Source organism: Gymnoscopelus microlampas (assembly GCF_963454915.1).
Source record: "Gymnoscopelus microlampas genome assembly, chromosome: 15".
Lineage (NCBI taxonomy): Eukaryota > Metazoa > Chordata > Actinopteri > Myctophiformes > Myctophidae > Gymnoscopelus > Gymnoscopelus microlampas.
This window is the reverse complement of record NC_139952.1, coordinates 6,965,450-6,986,045: the sequence shown is the minus strand read 5'-3', so window position 1 is coordinate 6,986,045 and position 20,596 is coordinate 6,965,450.

Below are 20,596 nucleotides of genomic sequence, written 5' to 3'. Positions count from 1 at the left end.
CGGGGTGCCCGCTGGCCTAGCGGTCCAGACGCATACCTCGTACGCTCGTAATACAGCTTGACAACGTGTCGCGGGTTCGACTACCGATCCCGATGACCTTGGCTGTGTGTCACCCCCCATCTCTCTCCCCATTCCCTGTCAGCCTGTACTGTCCTATTAATAAAGGCAGAAAAAGCCCCCCAAAAAACGAGAAAAATCTGTTTCCTCCTGCAGATGGACGTGTACAGTAGAATGCATACTGTATATCGTTGTTGTCGGGCAGAAACCTCTTATCTCCATATTCTAACTTCTTAAATGAATGCCCAACTTGATCATACTACAGCGTCACACAAAAGTGTCAGGTCCTCACCACACCAGATCGTGACACAAAAGCATCAAAAGTAGCAGATCTGCAAGCTCAAAACGGGGCGCGAAGCGACGCGGTTTGAGCTTGTAGATCTTCTGCTTTTGTTGTTTTTGAATAACAGTTTTGGACATATGCGGTTTCCACCCGACAGAGATACATAGACATCAGACAGTGGAAGGTGCCGAGAAGGAAATACCTGCAGTCCTGAGGGATCTCAACATCGATGACGGCCCTTTCACAGCAGGGGAATTTGCCAAGGTCAAAGCCTCCCTGAGGGAGTGCTGGACCTAACGGCATTCCCCCAGAGGTAATCAACAACTGCAATCTCGATGAGATCTGCAACCAAGCTCTGATGGAAAACATCATGCCAGAAATATGGTCTCTCTCACACATCATCCAGGTACCAAAATCTGGAGATCTCTCAAAGCCTGACAATTACCGCGGTATCAGCCTGACCTGTATCATCGCAAAAATGCTCAACCGCATGATACTGAACAGGATACGGAGCGCCATCGACCCCCACCTCAGGGGAAACCAAAACGGATTCCGAGAGGGGAGAGCCACCTTAGCCCAGATCCTCGTTCGGGCCGCTGCGGATTTATACATTCATAGGATTTATACATTCATAGGATTTATACATTCATAGGATTTATACATTTATAGTTGTGGCGCAATGCTTTTCGCCAGAGGCTGGGGATATTCTCAGGATCCTATTCGCCTCCTATCACCGTCCTCTTCCCTCAGTTCACTCTTAATTTATGTATGAGTGAAGGGCATCGGATGTACGACCGGGAGGTTATGAAATCCCCCCAACTTTTGGGGAAATCAGACATGTGGGGGAGTGCTGCAGTAGTCAGCCCTACAGCAGTGCTTTTAAAACGGTTTGGTGCCCAAGGCATATACCAACGGCCATGTCCAAATGTCAAGGCACACACCTAGTATTCATACCAAAAAAAGAGAGCAGATCTACAAGCTCATGCGTTGCGATCCGACACGTGAGCTTGTAGATCTGATCTTTTCACTGTTTTTAAACGTTTTCTTTAACCCATTAAGACCGGGAACGCATCTGAGATTTGAGCTATAACCATTATATATATCTGGCTATTCAAAAACAGCAGATCTACAAGCTCATAGCGTGGCACCGAGTGCCACGCTATGAGCTTGTAGATGAGCTTGTAGATCTGCTTTTTGGTTTTTCTTATTGTGGAAATTGCAAGCCATTTATATATATTTTTTAAAGCGAACATTTGTAACTCAAATCTTTGCTTCTGGGGGTCCCTGGAACTAAATATTTTGAGATAGGGTCGGTGGCCAAATACGCATAATTTTGGGGGTCCTTGACGATAATGAAAAAGTTTGAGCACCACTGATAACATAGCAACATACGGTTTTCAGAAACCTGTTTGGATTTAGAAGACATTTGTAGATGCGTTCCCAGATTTAATGGAAAAGTGACTTACTAACTTACTTACTTACGCCTATAGCCCAACTTTGGGCATACTGTAGGCCACAGGCAAGAGCTCTCAAGGCTCCCAGTTTCTCCATGCTGTCCCCCACGTGTGGCCAGATGTCTTCACATCTTCTCGCTGGTCACGCTGCCGGTTGTTTCTTGGTCTGCCCGCTTTCTTTCTTCTCCCTCTGAGTGTTCCACAACAGGGCATATCTTGTGATATTTGACGCAGGCTTGCGAAGAGTGTGGCCAATCCATCCCCAGTGTCTATGGAGGGATTTTCTTCCTCTACAGGGTGTTGTTGTTGTTGTCTTGTTCGCTGCCACAGTTCCAGGTTTACTGTTTTTTTTTGGCCAGTGAATTCGGAGGATTCTTCAAAGGCAGGTGTTGTTGTAATGCATGGATTCTCTTCATGGTGTTAACGGTTGTTCTCCAGGGTTGTCCGTCTGTCTGTCTGTCTGTCTGTCTGTCTGTCTGTCTGTGGTGGAAAAAGTACTCAAATGTTTTGCTTAAGTAAAAGTATCAATACTGCAGTGTAGAAATACTTTGTTACAAGTAAAGGTCTGGTAATCAAAATGCACTTCAGTAAAAGTACTAAAGTTTTGGCATCAACATTTACTTAAAGAGGTGGTGCCATGTTTTTGCCCTTTTTCTGTTTTTCATGTGTCTATGAGGTTGATAGAACTTCATTAAGCCCCCCCGATGGTAGTTTTATGGTGTTTTATGTCTTCTCTGACTATTTTGAGTTTCTTCCTGGAGGCTGAAACCTTGAGGGTCAAACGTGCCAATAGAGAAACAGCGCTTTAGTGACATAGTAAAAACATGCCCTCACCCTCATTCTCATAACACAACAGGTGTGGGCATGAGGAGGAGGAGGGACTAGGACAGGTAGGTGGTGCTAAGGTGGTGGAGGAGGTGCTAAGGTGAGAACCAGGTATACTTAATGAACTGGAGGCGTGTCCACATAAAAACATAATTTTAACAATGTCTGTACACTTTTTTGAAAAAAATCTTCCTCCTAGTATAACCATAATACCTGATGATTATGTTTTAGGGGTGGAGGGGATCACGGCACCCCGTCTTTAAAGTAAAAACACTTATTTGAAGTTTTCAAAATGTATTAAAGACTTTTTGCGATGTGACGCGTTGTGAGCTTGTAGATCGGCTATAAATAGCCAAAGTACAAATATAGGGCTGAAGAGGGTATGTTTTTTAATAATAATCAACAGCCCCTGAGAAGTAGTGGAGTAGAAGTAAAAGTACTGAGAACTGGAAATACTCCAGTAAAGTAGAAAATACTTAAAAATTGTACTTAAGTACAGTACTTGAGTATATATACTTAGTTACTTTACACCGCTGCCGTCCGTCCGTCCTCTATCCATCCATCCATCCATCCATCTATCTATCTATCTATCTATCTATCTATCTATACTATCTATACTATCTATACTATCTATACTATCTATCTATCTATCTATCTATCTATCTATCTATCTATCTATCTATCTATCCACAGTACCAGTGTGCCTCTGCATAGCGTTTGTGAACCATTGCAGAGCCTCATGTAAACACATCAATTAGAAGAGAATATTCTGATCCTGTCTGATCGCTAGGGACTTTCCTTCCGTTTGAGAGGGGAGGCAGACACCTTTTGATATTCATATCAACAGGAAAATATCGGCATGTAAACGCTTCTGATCGTTTCTCTCTGGTTGGTTGGTCTCTGGTTGGAAACATTGACAGAAAAAAATCAGGTAGAGCCACTTTGTGGAATAAATGCTTTGGGCTATCTAAACGAGGATTACTTTGACTTAATCTGACTGAATAACTGTTGTCCATGTAAACGCAGTAACTGTTGGTCGGCCATACTCTGTTCTGAATCTACTTCACGATGAACAGTCGGACTGACGGTGCTTGCAAACCTTCTCGTTTTAAACTTTAAACGCCATTAAGACCGGGAACGCATCTGTGTCATTTTAGATTTCTTATACTTTGGCTATTCAAAACTAGCAGATGTACAAGCTCATAGCGTGGCACCGAGTGCCGCACTATGAGCTTGTATCTAAATTTTAAAGCGAACATTTGTAACTCATATTTTTGCTTCTGGGGATTCTACGAAATGTCTTTTTTCTAAAAAAAAAACGTGTGTTTCTTTAATTTATTTGGCCGCAGACCCCATCTCAAAATATTTTGTTCAAGGGACCCCCAGAAGCAAAGATTTGAGTTAAAAATGTTTGCTTTAAAAAAAAGAAGATTTGAACACATTTTCAGGATTTAAAAAAATATAGCAGATCTACAAGCTCTCGGTGCCCCTTTGCTAGAGCCTGTGGAAACCACTGTGCCTCGCCAAATCCAGGGCAAAAGAAATGAACTTGAGTTACAAGCATTAGCAGGAAACCAAAAGACAGAAAGTGGAAATCACCTCACCAATCACAATCACCTGGAGTAGAAATAAAATAAATTATTGAAAATTGGAAATACTCCAGTAAAGTAAAAATACCTCAAACTTTTACTCAAGTACAGTACTTGAGTAAATGTACTTAGTTGCTTTCCACCACTGTTGAATCTCTCATTTGTTCCCTCCTGCAGTTTTTGGTACGAGTCATGCTGAGGTTGGAATCAGCCTTAATGGGTCTGGAAATGGACTGTGAATGAACTGCGGAGATTGGGTCGATACCAGACCTGTTTCAAACACATAACAAACCATTTACAGAACGTAATTCTACAGAGAAATGTCCAGGGAATGGTAGGAGAAATGGTGGAAGTGGTGGAAAGTAACCAAGTACTTTTACTCAAGTACCGAGTACAGTTTGGAGGTACTTTTACTTGACCTTGAGCATTTCTATTTTTCAATTCTTTATACTTCTACTCCATTACATCTCGGAGGCAAATATTGTACTTGTCACTCGGCTACAATTATTTGAAAACTTCAGTTTAGTTTAGTGACTTTTTTTTATTAATATAAAACATATAGAACCACTTTAAACCCTATTATAAATGTGGATATTCAAAAAAATATCTAAATATATAGCTTGTAGATCAGCTATTTTCGAAACATTTGAGTTTTTTTTTACTTTTACTCAAGTAAAACTTTGAATACAGGCCTTTTACGTTAGTAGACTACTTTTTTTGTATTAATATAAAATATACAGAACCACTTAAAACCTATTACAAATGTGGATATGCGTTGTGAACTTGTAGATCAGCTATTTTTCTTTACTTTTACTTTGATACCTGAAGTATTTTGATGCCATTACTTTTGTACTTTTACTCAAGCATAACTTTGAATACAGGCCTTTTACTTTAATGGACTACTTTTTTTCCCGACCGCTACACATTACAAACCATTTACAGAAGTAAATCTACAGAAGAAACACACCGGGAATGGAGGGACAAATAGCTAAGTGCTCATATAGCACGACTCTCAGTCATCTAAAGCAGTCATTGGGCTGTGTGATTGTGTGGAGGCCGTGGATCAGGGCTTTGCAGCCTTTGAGAATGATTTTATTGTGACCTACATTATCATCTCTGTACTTTCCAGCGTTCATATTCAAAAATCATCAAAAGTAGCAGATCTACAAGCTCGAAACGCGACGCTTCGCGCCGCGTTTCGAGCTTGTAGATCTGGTACTTTTGATGCTTTGGTGTGACGCTGTAGTATGATCAAGTAGGACGTTAATTTACGATAAAACACAAAATGTTAGAATATGGACATTAAGAGGTTTCTGCAGAAACCTTATATGTCCAAAAACTTGACCTGTGTTCCAATGGATCCAGTGTATAGTTATTATTTAGTGACAAGCTCTCGTTCATGCTTTTCATTGGTTCGATGCTTATGAAACCCAGAGACACGCTTAAAACACTTATTTTTTTAGTGGCAACATTGTATATTGCTGATATACAAGCTAACGACGCATTCCTGAGCCAATAATTCAATGACCGGCGGAGTCGACTCAATGGAGGCTCTTACCGGAGACTCCGCCGGTCATCAATTTATTGGCTTAAGAATGCGACAAAAACGAAACAATCTCCACGAATTCAAGGCTCCATGGGATTTGTAATCGATAGAAAATAAGTCATTTTGGGGGTGAACTATCCCTTTAAACCATTTATTATTCACAGTGAGATGATGTGACTTCACGGTTATGGTTGTGTTCTACAATAAACAGAAACACATAATTAACACAGTTCAACAATAATGACGTCACATTTAACAATTGACAGTAATTAGGTACACAAGACAATGATTAGCACTCTAAGAGAGATGGATAGGCCTACCACTGTATACATTAGAGTCCTAACAAACAATTGACAAACACCAACATTCAATAACATTGAATGACCTATAGAGAATATTATTCTCTATAGGTCAGTGGTTCCCATTGTGAAAATAGCGGATCTACAAGCTCACAACGCCTCGCTCTTTGAGGCGTTGTGATCGGCTATTTACACAATATTTATCTGTGGAACAGTCAAACGAAAATGTAATGCTCACAATCCAAGTGCTTGTCAGTGTGGGGGGTCCCCAGTTGAAATATGATTGTGATTACTTTGGGGGGTCCCCAGTTGAAATATGATTATTTTGGTCACGGCCTGAAAAGTTTGGGAACCACCAGTGGCGGCGCCGCCTGTTTAATTAAAAGACACTGTGTCCCCCCATAATTCAGTCCAGTCAAAAAATAATAATAAATAAATAAAAAAATATATATTTTTTTAAAGATTCAGTCCAGTCCCCGCACCTCGCGACCACCGCGAGGTGCGGGGACCCAGGCTGGGTGAAGTGCTTATTATTAATCAAACACAGAGGAGTCCATTTGGTGCTAGCAGACTTTTGGGATGAAGAAAAAAGAAAAAGAAAAAAACTAAAAGAAAAAAAGTTACAAACCCGAAAAAACACCCGCTAATTTTCACGCGCGCGTCCCCCGATGTGTCCCCCATGTCATTTTCCATGCCAGCACCCCTGGAACCACCGCTATTAGGTCATAGTGATTATTGCCTTTCCCTGAATCCTACAATAAGTAGATTATGTGCACTGCGCATTACTCACAATCCGTCTAGGTGTTCCAGGCAAACGGGTGAACTGTAACATCCATCACAACGACCAATAAAATGCAACAAACGCGAGCGTATGAGAATCATGAACAGTGAACTGAGCTCACTTCATCCACCCGTAGGCTGGCTGAGACTCCAGGACAGCTATCGGGCTCACAGGCGTAGATGTTACTGCAGCTGCAAAACAAGCAGTGGTGGAAAGTAACTAAACATTTACTTAATACTGTACTTAAGCGTAATTTTGAGGTATTTGTACTTTACTTGAGTATTTCCAATTTCCAATACTTTTACTTCTACTCCACTACATCTCAGAGGCAAATGTTGTACTTTTACTCCACTACAATTATTTGAAAACATTAGTTACTAGTTACTTTTCAGATATAAATTATTACATTATAAAACATACATTAACCACTTTAGACCTATTTTATACCTAGGCTATTTGAAAATAGCAGATCTACAAGCTTACAACGCGTCGCATCGCGACGCGTTGTGAGCTTGTAGATCGGCTATTTTCAAACATTTTAGTACTTTTACTTTTGGTACTTTAAGTACATTTTTATACCAATACTTTCATACTTTTACTCAAGTAAATTTTGAATTTCCGGACTTTTACTTGTAACGGAGTACTTCTACATTGCAGTATTGATACTTTTACTTAAGTAAAACATTTAAGTACTTTTTCCACCACTGAAAACAAGCACTGAAGGGCGGCATAATATTATAGCAGGCCACGGATGAGGAGTGGGCGAGGGCAGGTGAGAAATATAAAATATTAATAAAGCCCACAGATGGACTTAACAACTTTCACTCAAAAACATACAAATAAAAAAATCAATCGACAAGCTCAGCGCGTTGCATCGTGGCGTGTTGTGAGCTCGTAGATCGGCTATTTTTGCTCCTTTTGTGCGGCACTATGACGAAGGCATTCCTTAAAGGAGTAGTTCACCCAAATAATTATTTATTTTCTATCAATTGCACACCCCATGAAGCCTTGAATCCATGGATTTTTTTTTGCTTTTGTGGCATTCCTAAGCCAATAATTTGATTCCCGTCTCCCACCGGCTAATGTATCCGGTAGGAGACACAAAGTATATTATTTGTGTCTCCTACTGGATACACACCCGGTCATCAAATTATTGGCTTAGGAATGCCACAAAAACAAAAATAAATCCATGAATTCAAGGCTTCATGGGGTGTGCACTTGATAGAAAATAAGTAATTTTTTGGGTGAACTCCTCCTTTAAAACATGGAGATACAAATCTAACAAAAAAACACGCAACAATAAAATATCACTTCATGAGGAATATCGTGCAGACAATCTCAAGAGATGATGTGATTTCAGACCCTTCTCTTACTTGTCTTACTTTTTCTTCCAACAAAATATGAATATTATAGAGTATTTTTAGTTGCTGTAGTTTAAAACATGTTTGGAAGGGAACAAAGCAGGTATACTTAATTAACACTTATGCTCAGCTGCAAAAAACTACATATGTAAATTCTACATTTGAGGGAGCCTGTATTGTTATCAAGCTCATTACCCGAATAGCTGTTTAGCTCGGCAGAGTACTTCCACAAAAAGTCCTTTTCGGAGCGGTAATTGGAATATTGGCGAGGCTCTTTTCTGTCAATGCTTGAGTGCTCATAAAAATGCTGAATGTTCTCTGTGCCACCTTCAACTGAAAGTCAAGCACTTATTATTCCAATTTACACTGAGTTCTAATGGATGAGACAAACACAGCAAAACAAGCCCTCTAGAAAGGATGTCTGAGTGCTTCTCAAACTTTTTCATGTCCAAAATTGATATGTATTTGGCCGCGGACCCCCATATGAAAATTCATATTGCCAGGAAGCCCTATACAAGATTTAAATCGTTCACACTTTTGGAAAATAGCAGATTACAATGCTCACAACATGTGAGCTTGTAGATCGGCTATTTTCAAATAGCCCATGTATATATGGTTAAACTGATTGTGATGCTATTAACTAATTTTGCTATTTTACTATTCCATACCTTGGTGGCTGTGTTGTTGAAGGAGAATTTGCCCATGTTTGTTTACCAGATTGTTGTTTACGCTCCCTCTAGTTTCGTGACAGTGGGTGTCACTAACTTTTTCGAGGTATTTATACAGATATGCGGTTATAGGGGGCATTTCGGGCAAATCTGCATTTACAATTTTGAAGACCAGTCCCATTTTTAGTTGTTTAACCCTGTCTTCCACCCTGAGCCAGCCTAGGATGGCAACGTGAGTGGGAGAGAGGTGGGTCATGGGCCCCAGTCCGAGAAGTAGTCAAATCAGTTTGTTTTGGGAGGTTTGAAGCTTAGTCTTCAGTGACACTGAGGTGTTGGAGTACCAAGAGGAGCTAGCATAGTCAAAAAGGGGCTGAATCAGGGCCCCTGAGAGGGTCCTGAGGGCCTGAGGGTTGACAAAAGAGGAAACTCTGCCCATAAATCTGGTTCTCTGGTTTACTCTTTTGACCACCTTTGTTGCCGTGCTTTCACCTGTCAGGTATTTGTCAAGAATACATCCCAAATAGGTAATCTCTTCTTTGCTAGTGATGATTGTGTCATCGACTTTGACCTTGAAGTCATTTACCTTCATCTTACTGAGGGAATGTTTGGTCCCAAAAAGAATGGATTCAGTTTTCCCAAGGTGTTGTGACAGTTTGTTATCGGTAAGCCAGGTACGGATTTTTGAGAGTTCAGAGCTGAGAGCTTCCTCAACTTGCAACTTGTCCTCACCCGAGATCAGGAGTGCCGAGTTATCAGCGAACAGGAACAGTTTGCAGTTACAGGCAGCATTCATGTCGTTAATGTATAGAAGGAACAGTAACGGCCCTAGAATGCTGCCTTGAGGAACCCCGCAGCTCACCGGGGGGGATGAGGACATGGTTCCGTTGATGTCAACCACTTGTTCTCTACCCTCCAAGTAAGATCTCATCCAATTTAGTGATGTGCAATCAAAACCAATCGCCTTCAGCTTATCAAGTAGAATTGAATACTCTGCCATGGACCCCAATTTGGCACCATATTGATAAAGGTCCAATTGGTTCCTTTTGTACACTCAGTTGCAGACCCATAGGGGTCCATTTTGGACCCCTGGTGGTCCCAGGACAACACATTGAGAACCAGTCAATTACCCAACCCTTTAAAGTTATTTTTAAGAGGCTATAATTAGTGATTAATGACTGTTGACTGCCGTTCTATTTCAAAACATATTAAAGTAGACATACAGTACATGTCAAATGCTAATAAAGTGCTAATAAACCACTAGAACATGAAGTCCCCAGGGCTCTATACTGGCCCCCCTTTTTTTCACGAAATATTTTTGGCGAATGTTGTGCCCTACAACAGTGGTTCCCAAACTGGGGGTCGGGACCCCCAGGGTATGCCCCAAATTATGTTGCGGGGTCCCCAGATAATTAGCTTAATGTACAACCTTGTTTTCTCACTCAACAGTAAGCAACACTGGGTGAAAAGCAATGATTTTGGGATGGTATTCCTCAGGCATACCCCTGATACTTACGGGAGTATGTGTGTGTATGCTGCCCTCATTCATTAATGTACCACCTCCCACATACCTCCCACATATCCAGGTAAATGTAACAGTAAGTGTATAGGGTATCTGCACATCTCTAAAGTTACGATTGAATGACTTTTAAGACTTTTTTAATACCAAATTGTCAAAATTGTCAAAAATGATGTATGCATGGGGCAAACATTGTGAAAATAACAATAGCTGAGTAGTTTGGCTATTTTCACAATATTTATCTGTGGAACAGAGTCAAACTAAATGTAATGCCTACAATTTTAAGTGCTTGTCAGGATGGGGGGTCCCCAGTTCAAATATGATTATTTTGCTTTCTGCTGATACGTTCCTTAATGGTGTCATTTGTGTTTCCTGTTCAAATCTGCTGCCGAGCCAATCAAACAAAGCTATTGGACACTGAAATGTAAACAGGAAACGGATATGACACTTTCCGAGAACCCGGAACTACATTTATTCAGAAATGTCTTTATCCAACCATAAGTTCACAAAGACCTGGGTATGATATGACATGTTGCGTTATGCTATGAAACTATGTATACAAAATGACTATTTCAACACTAAGTAACAAAGTTAAAAACAAGTATAGGCCAATGTAAGTAAATAAACAAGTGAGCATTATTTCAGGTACATTGTCTCAGGCAAAAATCCAACCCTCAACAGAGTGAATTACCAACTATATTTAAGTCATTAGCGAGTGTTCTACTCTTTTCTCCATGAGTACAGTTTTATTCCATTAGAGCCCTTGCGGATTTGGAAGTCAACACAGCCTTTGCTAATTAGTGTAGATTGCCAAGCGTGCCATGGAATCCTCTAATAAGCGCCACAGTTCCCATCATGCATTGTCGAGCACAGCTCAGCTCTTTACTGGGGGTGTGGGGACCCATTAGCAAAGCGCTGTTGTGGGGCAGAAACCTCTTATCTCCATATTCAAACATGTTGCGTTTTTTCTTTGGTAAATTAACGACCCTATCGATCATACTACAGCGTCACACAAAAGTAGCAGATCTACAAGCTCGAAACGCGGCGCGAAGCGGCGCGTTTCGAGCTTGTAGATCTGCTACTTTTGCTAATTTGGGATTTGAATCCTGAAACGTAACAGTTTTGGACATAATATGGGGTTTCCGCCCGACAGAGACAAAAGGCAAAATGCACGCAGTTCGCAGACACATGGGGTTCACGGCTGAAGAGTTTAGAAAAGGAGACAATCAACATATTAGCATAGAATTGGCGACTATTGGCTGAAAGTTAATCTAATATCAACTTTGAGAGAAACACATATTTTAATACAATATATGGTTGCTGAAGGGAGGCAATCATCAAAATATTAGCATAACATTGGCCACTGGGATTCTGCGTTGGGGGGGGAGGTTGTCATAAACTTTGAGAAAAGCACAAGAGAGAATCCATTACATGTATTATATTAGATTTGATTATGTTTGAATAAAACAGATGGCTAGATTTTTTTTTGAAAATGAAGGAAATCAACAAAATAACAGATTATTAGCATAATGCTGCCCGCTAGAACTGTGCATTGGGGAGAAGTTGATATAATATATGAACGTTGAGAAAAGCACAATAGAGAATACATTACATTTTAATGATATTATAATGCAGTAGATGGATTGTTTTTTCTCAAATGTATTTTGGCGGGTCCCGGGCAAACATCTAATTTCTGTATTGGGTCTTGAACTCAAAAGTTTGGGAATCACTGCTCTACGGGAAAGCCCCACCTTGTGTACTTTTAAAACACAACTAAAACAATGGATAAAATGTCTCAAACATGTGACCATTGATCCTTTTCAAACCTTAGATATTTCGAATTATATATTCTATTGTTTAGGTATTAGACTTTGGTAGGTATGTGGGTTTTTACTTGGGTTTAAACTCTGTTTTTTAGTTGGGTTTAAAATGTGTTTTTAGGCAGTTGCATGTTATCTCTGTTTTGTCATGGTGCAGCTGTGGTGTATTTGCATGTGGAACTACCAGAGACTGTAAAATGTAAAAAATATGGACGAAGGGAGCCCCATTGGTTTCTACAGACCCGTTTTGAAGCCACTGTTTTGGCGAATTAAAATCCGCCATCTTTGAAAATGAACCGGAAACGAATGCTATTGGCTGCAACCCCAGCGTGAATGCGGGTCTTCACTCAGTAGAACCAGTAGAAACCCTTATTTATTTATTTATTTGTATTAATGGGACCGTAAGTTTTTCTAAACTCATATCATGATAATTCAAAAATAAATACTTTAAACTAGCAATTGAAAACATAAAGTGTTTATGAAAATGTTTACTAAGGCAATACAATCAAGTGTAAGGTCCGGCCAAAATCACTTGTATTGAGAGTAAATTCTTCCGGAGCCTGCAGGAGGTGAAATGTATTTCTATTTCATGCACTGGGCCATTAATGGAAACTGCACCCTCAAGACATTCAGGAAGTGGGCTTCAAATCCAGCGGAGATTCCTTGCCGTCTGGGAACTACACATGGAAATAGCATATAGCTAAATCCGGCATATTTAAGTAAATATGTGTATACATGTTTATTAATTGAAATGTTTATCAAAATACTATTCTGGGTCCTGCTAAGGAGGTAGTGCTAATCACAACAAAAAACAAAGTCACGACATGTTGTGACCTCTGTCCAGTTGTTAGAGTGTTGAATGTTTAATGGACCACAATGGAAACAAGCCTCTGGGCTTTTTTATATTGTGTCATCCATAAATATGTACATGGTACATACGCTGATTTATTTTTTATCAGCCTATAAAACTGTGCTCTTGTTTTTCTCTCTTGCCCTTCTTTTTTTCCCCGTTCTTTTTATTGTTATGACCCATGGTGCTAGGCTGTCTGAAGGAAGCCGAACAAAAACAAATTTATACTGTTGTTTACTGTACCTGTTCACACGATGTAGCAATGAATAACAACCTTGAACCTTGTCATTGGGGATCCATGCTAAGTCCAGTCAGTGGAGGGAGAGAAATAAACAATCTCACTTTCAGCCTTCATGCCGTCTCAGTACATCATGTCTACCATATCATATCCTCTCTCTCTCTCTCTTTCTCTCTCTCTCACTCCCTCCCTCTCCCAGCTCTCTTTGAGCTTATAATAACATCCATGTTTTCCAGAAACATCTTTCCAGCACAGAGAGGATTGATAGAGGTTGATACCCTGTATGAAAGCAGGACATGCAGTGCATGCTGAATTCTGATGGAGCTGTGTGTGTGTGTGTGTGTGTGTGTGTGTGTGTGTGTGTGTGTGTGTGTGTGTGTGTGTGTGTGTGTGTGTGTGTGTGTGTGTGTGTGTGTGTGTGTGTGTGTGTGTGTGTGTGTGTGTGAGAGGGAGAAACACAAAAGTTCAATCAACGTGTGAGCAATTTCATTCAGTCTTGCTTTTACTGTTTTTTTTTTTTTTTCCCCACTTAAACCATATCTGTATTTGTTTAAAATATATGTAATATTTCTGACTCTTTCCGCCCATAATGACATGCCCACAATAACTCAAGGTCCTATGATGCATTGCATTTCATCGCCGTCAGGCAGAAACATCATATCGTCATATTTCAACTTTGAAATAAATGAATACCCTGCGTGCGTGCGTGCGTGCGTGCGTGCGTGCGTGCGTGCGTGCGTGCGTCATTCATTTTCAGTGGTGAAAAGTAACTAAGTGCATTTACTCAAGTACTGTACTTAACTCATTTTGCTGGTGACCACATGGAACCCATTTAAGGACACCTGGGGGTCCTCGGACCCCACTTTGAGAAACAATGCCTTACGTCATCAGGACAACACTGTACCCAGGTTACAAACTCAGAACGCTGGCTCAGAGATCATTTTGTCCCCTCAAGTATAGCACTTTACAACGGGTGCAGTACGTTAGTCCGACAGCGCATTTCTCCGACAGCGCAGCGCTCCGACGTTGCCAATACTAAACCCGAACCAAACCCGCACCCTAACCCTAACCGCACGCGGATGCCACATAGTCGGAGAAAAGGTCTGTCGGATTAACGCATGCCTCCCCTTTACAACAAACATGTAAGCTGTGCATGCACCGCGCGTGATGTCTCCGCTTATCCTTGACAGCCTAGTAGTAATTGTGTAAGCGATGTGTTTTTGTGTATTGCTGTAGATGTATTGTCTGTGTGTTTCTTTGTGTCCTGGTGGCTGTATGGAGCAAAATGGATTTACGTCTAAGGACACACACACACACACACACACACACACACACACACACACACACACACACACACACACACACACACACACACACACACACACAAATAATGTATTGTATCTATCTATAGCCCAGAACAAGAGTGTTCTGTCCTTCAAATATTGTTTGTATTACTGTAGCCTATGTACTGAAAAGCAAGATCCACCATAGACATGTTCTGAGCTACTTTCTGTCAATAAATTCTGTGCAGGTGATTATTTTTCTAAGTGTCAGAGTTTGGAAGCGCTTGTTTTCAATAACACAACATCCTGCTGCCTCCTGCATTATGTGCAAATTAGAAACAGGTGGTACGAAGGACCATTGAGTGATTTCCAACGAGCGCTTCCAAACTCCAATGCTGGGCGTGTCCCGGTGTAAAAGTTAGGATGTATACAAATCTTTTGAAAATAGTTGATCTACAAGCTTGTAGATCGGCTATTTTCAAATGGCCGAAGTGTATATACGGCTGTATGTTTTGTAACAATAATCAAAATCTACAAAGTATAGTAACTACAGTTTTCAAATACAGTACATGTAGTGGAGTAAAAGTACAATATTTGGATCCGAGATGTAGTGGAGTAGAAGTAAAAGTATTGGAAATTGGAAATACTCAAGTAAAGTACAAATACCTCAACATTTTACTTAAGTGCAGTACTTAAGTAAATGTACTTAGTTACTTTCCACCACTGCTCCTGCAAAGACTGAGCTGTACAGTGCTGCAGTGGTCCCAGCGTCAGCGTCATTCAGCCTCCCCTTTTTTATGGATTGATTGTACTATTTTCATTGACGCAAAGTCGTGCGCAAAAAAACTGCTGCACACGATGGTCAAAAGGATGTCGTAAAAAAAAAGAGCCTGCGGGCTTATTTCCATTGTGGTCCTGTGTGTGTGTGTGTGTGTGTGTGTGTGTGTGTGTGTGTGTGTGTGTGTGTGTGTGTGTGTGTGTGTGCGCGCGTGTGTGTGACCATAATTGACATCTATTAGTTATTAGATGGCAGGCAGTCAAGCTAACAACCTTAGAGGCATGGTGGAAAATATTTTTTATTGACGTTATCAGATTTGTATTATGTCTCAATGGCTGGGACATAATAGGTCTATTATTTATGTTGCCTCAATAAGCATCTGCAAATTAGAAAATGCCATTACAATTGTTCCCCGCGCCCCAGAATAGGTATGATGGGGTTAAAAAATACACTATATTTAAAACATATATATATCCACATTTTTTTAAATTTCAAAAGTTTTCAAAAGTAATGGAAATAACAGATCTACAAGTTTACCTGTTTTTTTTAATAGACAGTCATACGATGACGTATAAAATAAGGCTTATACATGGTTAAAGCAGATGTTTAGCCTTTATTATATTATGTCATATCATATGTGTTGTACATTATTACTGTGTAAATAGACATTCATATCATTGAGCCCCTCTATCAAAGGGAATTCATTTCAACATTAAAACCGTTCATTCTATTTATTATCTTCATTTTATTTTATGTTATGTAAATGAAACAAGTGTTTCATTCAACAAGTGAATGAAATGCCTCATGAGGATTTGATATTTGATTTGACCTTATGGTAAATGTGTAACTGGATCAAGGACCATGTTTATCTGGGTCTGTTATTAAATCCTGCAGCAGCTTTTATGACAGCAGATAAAGGGTCATGTATGAGTATAGGAGTCCATTTAGATTTGATTAGAATGTGATCGAGGAACGTCAGTCTGCAAGTGGTCTTTGATGCATCAACATGGCTTTTTGCTGTATTCTCTACCTCATCCTCCTGGGACTTAATGGTAAGTTAAGGATGTTTTTTAACCTTCTATTTAGAGGTGGTGTTGGTGATATTACTTAGATGTGTTACTTTTAGTTAAAGTAGCAATACCATAATATGCTGCAGAATACCCAGTTACAAATTGAAAAGAAAGTGCAAAGGTAGTGGTATTAAAATATACTTACTGTACAATACCAAAGAAAATGTATTCATTATGAATAAACAAATAAATAAAAAAAAGAAGTTAAAAAATGTATCAAATTGTCCGCATTTGCAAATAGAAAATGTAAACCCTATTTTAATAATTGTTTAATTATTAAATAGGGTTTAAGTGGTTCATGTATGTTTGGTTATAATAATAATAATAATAATAATCTACATCTGGAAAGTAACTTTTACAAGAATTTGACTTAAGTACAGTACTTGAGTAAAAGCACTTACTTACTTTGCACCACTGGTCATTTTGGCTTGGGTAATGCCATTGAATTGGGTTCCTAAAGCTCAAAGACTGATATTATGATATATATTATATCATCAAAATCTGTTGAACCACTTTAAACCTATATACTGTACATTGGCTATTTGAAAATAGACAATCTACAAGCTCACAACGCGTCGTGGAGCTTGTAGATTTGATATTTTCAAAACATCTAAAAAAAAGAAAAGAAAAAAAGAATGGTTTTGAAACATTTTAAAAACACAAATGTTGTATGGGGGTCCCTGGCACATTATTTTCAGATGGGGGCCCGCATCCAAATACATGTTAATTTGGGGGTCCTTGACATTATCCTTTGCAATCATACTATACTATACTTCAAAGTAAAATTGTATACAGTAATCGTATCACTCATCCTTTGTTTGTTTGTTTTGTAGGAATTGGCAGTATACCGGTAACATCGGTGGATAAGATCTCAGTGAAGACGGGAGGTTCCATTTCTATCCCTTGTCTCTATGAGCCACAATACAGATTAGACGTCAAATACTTGTGTCTAGGAGACTTTTTTCTCACCTGTACCAGACTAGTAACTACAACCGAACCAGACGTCACCAATAAGTTTTTCATCTCTGATGACGTCAACAGCACCATCTTCACTGTGACCATTAATAACCTGGAACCGGCTGACACCGGACCTTACTGGTGTGCTGTGGAAAGACCAATGATGGGAGATGCTAGGAAAGGATTTCACTTGTCTGTCAGCAGAAGTAAGAGACACAGTCATTTCGTAGACTAAAACATGACGGAAAATGCTTGTCGGCTACCTTTTTTTTTTTACTGATGAAAACTAAATTGAAACTAAGTAAAAACGATGATGACAAAAATGATGACAAAACTTTTTTGACAATTTCATCAACAAATATAAAGGCTAGACAATGTTAGGGAGGGACTAGTGGAGGGACTAGTGGAGAAGAGATCCAGTAGAACTAAGACAAGTCGTCTTTATGTCAGAATGCGGTCTAATTATTAGTGAGGTCCACTTGTATAGAGATAAGTTGAAAATTAATTAATACAGCAAATATGGTGTTTCATAAAGAAATACATTTACATCGGTCTTGTTCCTTTTCCCTCACTTCTACAGTACATTATGTTCTGGTTTTGATTTATTTTTGATTTATTTATTCGCACAATAAAAACAGAACAAAAGTAACATTGTTAAAACAACACAGAAATAAGTGCAGGTGAGAAAAGGAAACCCATAAAGGGCTTATAAAGGTTTTCACCTAAAAATAATAAACAAGTAGTTAAAGGGATTGTAGACAGTTCAGAGATAAACAAAGAAAAAAACTCCAGCAGTTCCTTTCCCCGACCACCAGGGGGTGACTTCCATAGAGTTAAGGGGGCTTCAAAACGGGCCAGTCCGAATATAGGTTGCTTTAGGCTTAATGTTCCCTACAAATTTAGGCTTAATGTTCCCTACAATCCCTTTAAACAAAAATAAAGTTAAACATACTAATCAAACATAAGACATAACAAACACAAGATTTGAGTGTAGTAAAGCAAAAACAAACAAATAAAAAAACAAAAGTTTGAAGTATACCACTTCATTCATTCATTCAATCAATCAATCAATCAATCAATCAATCAATCAATCAATCAATCAATCAAAAAAAAAAAAGGAAACCCATAAAGGGCTTATAAAGGTTTTCACCTAAAAATAATAAACAAGTAGTTAAAGGGATTGTAGACAGTTCAGAGATAAACAAAGAAAAAAACTCCAGCAGTTCCTTTCCCCGACCACCAGGGGGTGACTTCCATAGAGTTAAGGGGGCTTCAAAACGGGCCAGTCCGAATATAGGTTGCTTTATTCGGATAGAATTCGCGGAACTGCCCGCCCCTGCCGGTTCTCTGAATTTTTTTTTTTAAATAGGCTCTTTCATGAGAAATTGACCACATATATGAAGTTAAACAACTAAATTCTATCCAAACGATTTTTTAAAAGTAAATTCTGTTTCTCAAAAAAGAAGTTTGAAAGCGTTTTAAAACCGAAAGTAAAAAGTTCCCACGGACACGGACGCGCACATGCGTGCGTTAATTTACGACCCGGACAAACATAAACAGTAGGGAAAATACGGATTTCATAAAGAGGACTGTGTTTCAATGCAGGAAAACACCACAGCATCATTATATAGTGGCTGATAGAGGGGAAAAAATGCAAAATATATATATATAAATATGTTTCAAATTTAGGCTTAATGTTCCCTACAATCCCTTTAAACAAAAATAAAGTTAAACATACTAATCAAACATAAGACATAACAAACACAAGATTTGAGTGTAGTAAAGCAAAAACAAACAAATAAAAAAACAAAAGTTTGAAGTATACCACTTCATTCATTCATTCAATCAATCAATCAATCAATCAATCAATCAATCAATCAATCAATCAATCAATCATTCAATCATTCATTCATTTTGTAGGTGGACCAGGTACGCTCTCTGTGGACGATCAGAAGATAACAGGATATAAAGGAGAGAATGTGACTGTCATCTTTAACTACACTACATTGTCACCTGTACTTGCAAAGTGGTGTCGACTGGGCCAGCCTCCTGTCTGTATAACAGAACCCTGGGGGAATATGGGTCAAATGTCAGTGACTGTGGACACCAGCGTTTATAAGGTGATCACTGTGACAATGAGCGGACTGAGCATGGAGAGCACTGGCTGGTATTGGTGTGAGAATGAGGGGGGCCAAAAGCCCTTACAGATGCCAGTGCACATCACTGTTACCGACCCGCCACCGACCACGCCACCTACCACTACAATGAGTAAGATTCAAACCCTTTCGTCTTTCATTAAAGGAACACTTCACCCATTTTCAATCTTGTTTTCGTAATTGATCCTCACTACTTACTCATTGTAAGATGGCATCATTTTTGTCTACTCGGTCTGGCTGTGGACAGTTTAGAAACCTGCCTACCAATGACATCATCGGTAGGCAGGTTTGGTCATTTCGAACTGTCCCCCCAATGAGACACAGAGTGAGTAGACAGAACTGGTGCCATCTTATAATGAGCGTTAGTGAGGACCATTTATATGAGAAAAGCTTGAAAATATTTGAAGTGCTCCTTTAGAGGTAGAGTTAAGTGACCCTGTCTACCCAGCTCTTTAGTGAACAGAAAATGCATTGTCAGGTCGGGATACCTATTTGATACAATCAGGAGAGAGATCTCACACATGGCATAGGATAAACAAGTGAAATTGGAACTGGAAAACAATAACATTTAGGCGGATCAATGGGTACTTTCTCCTGATTTGCTGAAATCGGCCACCCAGCTGAAAATGTATTTTCTGCTTAATAAAGAGCTGGAGAGACAGGGAGACCACTGTTACTGAACAAACACTCTATATCCATGATCAGAATAGTGCTTTAACCTTTTGTTTTAACACAAACATATCACCTACCCTACCTTTAAGATTGTTATGACGAAAACCTGGATCTTTACAGGCACACAACCCCAAACCACTTACACACTTTCCACCTCACCTACCGGTACAGCAACGACCACAGCCACAGCCACGCCCACAACCTCGACCACATCTGGAACCAATGGAGGACAAGTAGGACTCAGGTCAGCGTCACTTAAAATAAACACATTTACACTGTATGTAAAGTGGTGGTATGTAAAGTCTGTCGGTTGGATGATACAATTTGCATTCGCCTAACACACTGCAAGGCAGTCATAAGATAATTTCATACGGTACGTGGGGAAAACCCATC